The sequence below is a fragment of the Uranotaenia lowii genome, chromosome 1 (assembly GCF_029784155.1).
Source record: "Uranotaenia lowii strain MFRU-FL chromosome 1, ASM2978415v1, whole genome shotgun sequence".
Classification (NCBI taxonomy): domain Eukaryota; kingdom Metazoa; phylum Arthropoda; class Insecta; order Diptera; family Culicidae; genus Uranotaenia; species Uranotaenia lowii.
In genome coordinates, this window is record NC_073691.1 from 176,914,672 (window position 1) to 176,921,187 (window position 6,516).

The following is a 6,516-nucleotide window of genomic DNA, read 5'->3' on the forward strand; positions in this document are numbered from 1 at the left end:
AGCGCAAACAAAAACGCAATTCAGCATGCATAGTGGGTGCTCAGGATAAAATTCCCTAGCATTTGAATATCAAACGGTAGTAACGTCCTGTGACGCAAATTCGTTCTGACTAGCTGAAATAGTGCAATTTTTGTCAATGAAACTATAAAAAATGATGGTTAATAAACAGGTAGCTGTAGAGTTAAAAATATTTTTCGAACTCAAAAAGTACTACAAAACACGCGTTGAGAGTTAAGTTTGAATCTTAAACTAGTAGAACTAAGTAGAATTTGAATTTCGAAAGTTTTGTTTTCGAAAAAAAAATATCACGCACCTTTCTTCATGCATCAACATTAAACAAATCTATTGAGCGTAGGAAGCAGAGTTATGTAACAAGCATGTGCATTCATGAAACTTCAACATCTTTCCAATCAACTGGTTGATTTTGTATTAAGATTTGTATTTTGTATTGAGATTTGATTTTTTTAAGTAATATTTTTGACTTTTGTCCACCTATGCTTCAGAGTAACCCAAATAACCTGAAATTTGGTATGAGGCCTTCTGGCAGACCAAGAATCAGTGCCACCAACAAGCTGACAGCTAACAGTAGTGTCAGCAAAAGAACAAAGAATCAAAAGACCTAGGATCAACCAGCGTTTAGGTTCCGGAGCATATCACTTTTCTGGACCACCGGGTCCAAAAATAATTAATAATATGCTTTCTGTTTTCTATATTTCGTTGATCTTAATTCGAGATAAAAACTTAAATGTCGTTAGGAAAGAATTACATAAGCTGATTATATGTTTCTAACATTGCAAACATGTTATATATTTGAACTAAATCACGCTGGATTAACATCAGATAATCATAATAGCTAAAATTTAAGATACAATAATAAAATGTATGAACAATATGGACAGTATCACATACAACAATGGAACGCCTTGAGTAATTTCTCTAGCGCAAAAAAATGCATTTCTAATTCAGTCGCTTCTTGAATTGTACTTGGCATTAACCTGGAAAACTGGTTTCACGGACACGTTAGTAGAGAGCGAGCGCTATTTTTATAAATAACACCAACCGTTCGGAGATTGGCAACTTGCTCTGCTACCTACTATCTATAGGACTAAGTACCTACATCTTGTTGGGGTTCGATCTCGTAGCTAACAGTACCATGTGTGAGATTCGGATGTTCGTTCGTTCGCTCGGCGTATGCATTCTCAATGCCTCCCTCTGTTACTCTCGTCGTAATTTAGTCAAAGTTGAAGCATAAATCAACTTTTCTCACGACTATTTGTGTTGATGCTCCTCAAGCGAGCGACCGACCGACCAACCAACCGATGCTAATCCATCGATCATTATTGACTCTATATGAGTTAAGCTGAGCTGAGTTGAGCGTGTCGTCGATCGTCTCAACGCCACGGCACGAGCTCCACCGAGGGGATGATCTATTTTGAGCCGGGGTTATTCCTCTATAGGGTTTTACGATTGATCTGTGATGCATTTGTCGCTTGATTGTTATCACCAAGTGAAGTGCCTAATTTTATCTCGCGAAAACTCTCACGACCTATGACATGACATTCGATTGTCTCGCGTGTGTTTCATTATGTATCCATTAGTGGGGGATGTGACAATTGCATTACAAAACGCCGCCACAAGGTTGGTGGCAACCTGACAACGTTCCGGAAAATTGTTTTCATCGATGATAATTGATTTTCTAGCACTCGAGTAACGATGCCATTAGAAAATGGTGCGTCAGTTCGATTTGTGTAGAACAAAGCCGTCAAACACGTAGGTATGACTCAGAGCTGATATAGGAGGAGTTTTCCAGGCCTAGTTGCAGGATAAGAAGTAGCTTCTCTTGAGAGAATTTTGTGGTCAACCCTATGATCATTCTGAGTCATGGAAAATCTCATGTATTCAAACGAACTCAACAATCTTTTAGTTTGAATTTCCCTTCGATACTCAGAATCAATTTACAATTATTGGTTTTTGAGAAACTACAAAATTTGTTCAAAAGGCAGAATGAATAACCCCACCCTGTACCGAAATTAGACCGAACCCATATTTTAAGGGAGCGTGAGTTATTATAAAACAACTCCTTCAAAACATTAATAAGACATTTGGAAATGAAAATGGCTCTACTGCGAGAGGTTCTGAGTGCCTTTACAAGGGCTGATTATATACAAAATTTTGATGGGTAGTTCTTCTAATATCAAAATCCGTATAGAGTTGTTTTTGACATTTCGCATGCTTATTAGCTGGCGTCCCACTGGCTTGTACGGACGAGAACGGGGAAAATAACTTCTAGAAATTTCAGTGAAAAAATCAGGCAGTCGGTCGACGAACACGGTCGTTTTTTAGGTTAATGTTCCCAATATGGGGGGTGCTCAGGTTTTTTATATGAATGATTAGAAAAAATATGGGTAATTAAGTTCATAACTTTTTGATCCGAACATCCTTTTTAAGATTCTTCGCAGGAAAGTTCTACCTTTTCTTGAACTCAACTCAACCTTCCGCCAGTTGATATTCACCCGCCTACAACGTGCTGTTTCCTGGTGCATTCTTGCATTCCTATTCAATCGACAGATATCAGAAGGAAATGAATATTTTCTGTCAGCTGTTTCGAAACATGTATCTTATCAGAAGGACAACCAAGACGTTGCTAACCGTCGTGTGGGGGAGGGTTTAGTTTCGTATCATTATAACTATCACTCCGTCATTCATATGATATTGGCAGTTGGATTAAACATTCCAATCCCTACATGTTTACAATTTAAGATTTACATGTTTAGTCATCCATATTTTTTATTTGATTCGCTCTGGCTGCGCCTTATCAGCTTAAGCGCTCAATTGCCTATGCTATTAGGAAATAGGGATTTTTCCTATAATGATGTAAGATATTGTAAGGAAAAAAAAGTGTAACTTTATTCTTACGGCATAAGGGTAATTAGAATGAGCGATGCAGTCCGACGTATGCCTCGATCGAATAACCCGTCCTGGTCAGGAATCCCCTTCGTTTGAATTTTTTTTTTGCGTTTCGGGTAGTTCAGGGTAAAGGTTATTTGAATAGGAATATCTGCGAGTTATGCTTTATTTCTATGCAAGAGCCTTAAGGGAGGGAAACCCCCTTCTTATGTACATATCTACTGAGAATCAATTTCAATCTGCTGCGTTAAAGAAAAGCTAATACTTGATTGATCAAAAGTCACATTACAACTTCAACAGGAGCAGACGAAGATCCCATAAGGTTTGCTGAATTTCAATGTCGAGAACCGGAGAACTAAAAAGTACCATTTATGGTCCTTAAACTTTCCAAATTGGTGCCTCACAGAATCAAAAGACTTCATTTTTTCTACTCAGGATAATGACATTAATGTATCCTTTTTTATCTGATGTGTAATGTCAAGTATAGTTTCCGTCTGTTCGCTAGATTAATACTGAAGATTTTAGGCGGTGACGACGAAAAGAAGACTTCAAGGAACTGTCATATGTTTTTACTGGTTTTTACGTTCATTTTTGTCAATCTTTCATCATCGAATTCAGCATCGAAAGCACAGTTAGTCATTTATACACTAACAGAAACATGAATAGTACCGCACTGTTTTTTTCTTGTTAAAAGAATGATGCTTGGGTATTGTTGAAAAAAATTCGTATAATTTGTTTCAAATTGTTCAATGGATATCTATCTCAAGAACAAATATTTTTCCCGTTAACCTATTGGCCCAAAAATATGAGAAAGAATGAACAAAAAAGACAAAAATTACAAAAAATTTACAAAAAAATTTAAATAACAAGAATGTTAAAACTGAATAAAATGACAAAAAATTGGAAAAATTTAAATAAAGATTTATATGACGAAAAGAAAAACAATGAGAGCAATGACAAAAACGAATAAAATTTCAACGTTGATCAAGATATCAATGAAAAAAAACTGACTAAAATGACAAAAAAAGAAAAAAAATGACAGAACATAACAAAAATGTTAAAATAATACAAAATTTACAAAAGTTCTTTGCCACTTAGCTGTTTTTATTATTGCTGAGCCAGCACACAAATTGATATTTTTTTCAGTAATTTTGATCAAACCATATGTTTGAATAGTGCATTCATTCAATGTATTAAAAGACTCCTCCCATCTTGGAAAGAGTGGTTTCTTTGCAGGTCACTGATTTCATCTTTATTGAAAGACACGAATGCCACAAAGATGCTTTTTCTTTTTTTTCTGGGAATTAAACATTTTGAAACAAAGATGCTTTTATTCTCAAGTTACACTTAAAAATAAAAAAAATGGAGCCGATAGATTCGTGTCATATTCTACGCTACGTCAATTTAGGAGGAAGTAGGCGATGGTTGAACGTGCAGCACGCGTTTTTTCGGAGCTGCAAAATTTCGAATTCAACAATTTAAAGTGAAAATGAAAGTTTTGAATTGTAGATTTGGTGTACAACTAACAGATTGAACCCTAAAAAGTTTTAATTTCAAACGGCCATTGTTTGTGTACAGTGTTAACTGTGCCTGAGAAGCAGAATGGTTCAAACGACATCGGTAGCTTTCATGAATCATAGTTTATGAAGATAATTTGTATTGAAAGATGCTCTCTTGTCTATAAAGAACAAATTTAACATGAGATTGGAAATTTGCGGAAGTGTTTTTGTCCAAGTTCTAAATTAAAGAGCAAGAAAGTGTTTTTCAAGGATTGTTGAAAGATGGTTTTGATCGTAGTGATGATCTGGTGTCAAAGCTCTATCGCTTTCAAAAGACTTTAATGGATGAAATACATTTGTGCGGATAATGTCCTAATGGATGGCGAAAGCTAATATACGATTAGGGTAAAATTTAAAAAGTTATTAGAAGCGGATATTTTTCTGACGTTCTGTAATAATGAAAGTATCTGACTGTGTAGGTATCATAAACATAAGCATAAGCATATTCTACGCTACGTGAATTTTATTCACGGAGAAAAAAGATGACTGTTGTTCCAATAATTTCAGCTTGTTATACCAATCATCAAAGTGTAGTTGATTATTTAGCATTCAACTAATAAACATAATACTAAATAACATAATAGATTCAACTACAAACTGCTGAATGACTTTACGCAATCAACTATTAACATAATAGATTCAATTGTAATGGTATATTTGATTGAACTGTAAATATGCTAGATTTAACTACAATTGTATTGTTGATTTTAGGCATTCAACTGAGGATACAGTGTAAATTTTTGCCTCGATTTCCAGCAAAAAAATTATTTTACGAATTTGAATTGCAGGAAACCAGCATTAACGTTTACTGTTTTTCCAGCAATTTAAATTGCTGGAACTTTTGCTGGAAAGTCAGCGGGACAAAAATCAGCAAAATTTTGCTGGTTTCCAGCAAAAAAAAATTTGCTGTGTAGCGTTTAAGTCTTCTATTCCAGAGGATATGTGATTAAGTTTCGGTCACGGCACACACAGTACTCTCCTATAAAAAAAACCATAAATATAATTGATTCAATTATACATTTTTGATTGACCTCCCACATTTAATAATTTTTTTTTGTTTATTTATAACACTTTACCACCTTGTGGCATTCATGTCTAGACATTTAAATATAAATATGATAGATTCAACTACAAATTTCTGATTGTTTCAACTATAATTCTACAACAATAGTATGATTGATTCTGGACAATGAACTTGAAATATAGTAAGTTGAACTATATTTTTTGATTGATTGTGTGATACTTGAATAAATACATACACATACAAACACTATACAATTGGAGTTAGAGTGCCCTCAGCAGCAGGCAGTTGGTGTTTGTCAATCTAAAAAAAAGAAGAAAACGGGTGAGACGGTAAATTTTTGGTTTCAATGTTTTCCTATCAGTCTCTAGAAAAAAAAATGTGTTGGCCTGAAGGGCTCGAAATGCTGTTCGTTGAACACCAGAAAGCGAAGAACGTGCAAGTTGTGTTCCAATATTTATCTTCATTTTGTTTCCCCTGGAGGTAGAATTCCACCGGATGCGAGGCAACAGCGATTAACGTCCCTGCAGAGCAACAGACAACACCGGACACCCTCTTGGGCAGATACGTCTTCGGAAAATTCGTGAAGCCGAAGCCGAAGCCGGGGGTGATAGAATTCAGGAGAATTTTTTTTCCGGGCTACCTCAAAATTAACGGAGCCGGGGATCCAGCCGATCAAGAATAAACCCGATCGGATCTACCCGAAGGCAGCGATGGTAGGTTGCTGGCGGAAGTTTCGACTTGGAACGCGCTGATCTTTGTTTATTGTAAGTGATATTGTATACATAATCAAAAATATACAAATCCAAAATTAGAAATTGGTGGAATAAGCATTTGGCTAGAATATGATTAACAATAAATATGATGACTTTTAAAATAAACATAAGTTGATTCTACATTATCTATAGTTAAACGACTAGAATCAAACATAGAAATATAATTGAATCTATTATATTTACAGTTAAATCAACTTTACCAGTATAGTTGAATTAACTATATTTATTGTTAAATACACAACATCAATCATGG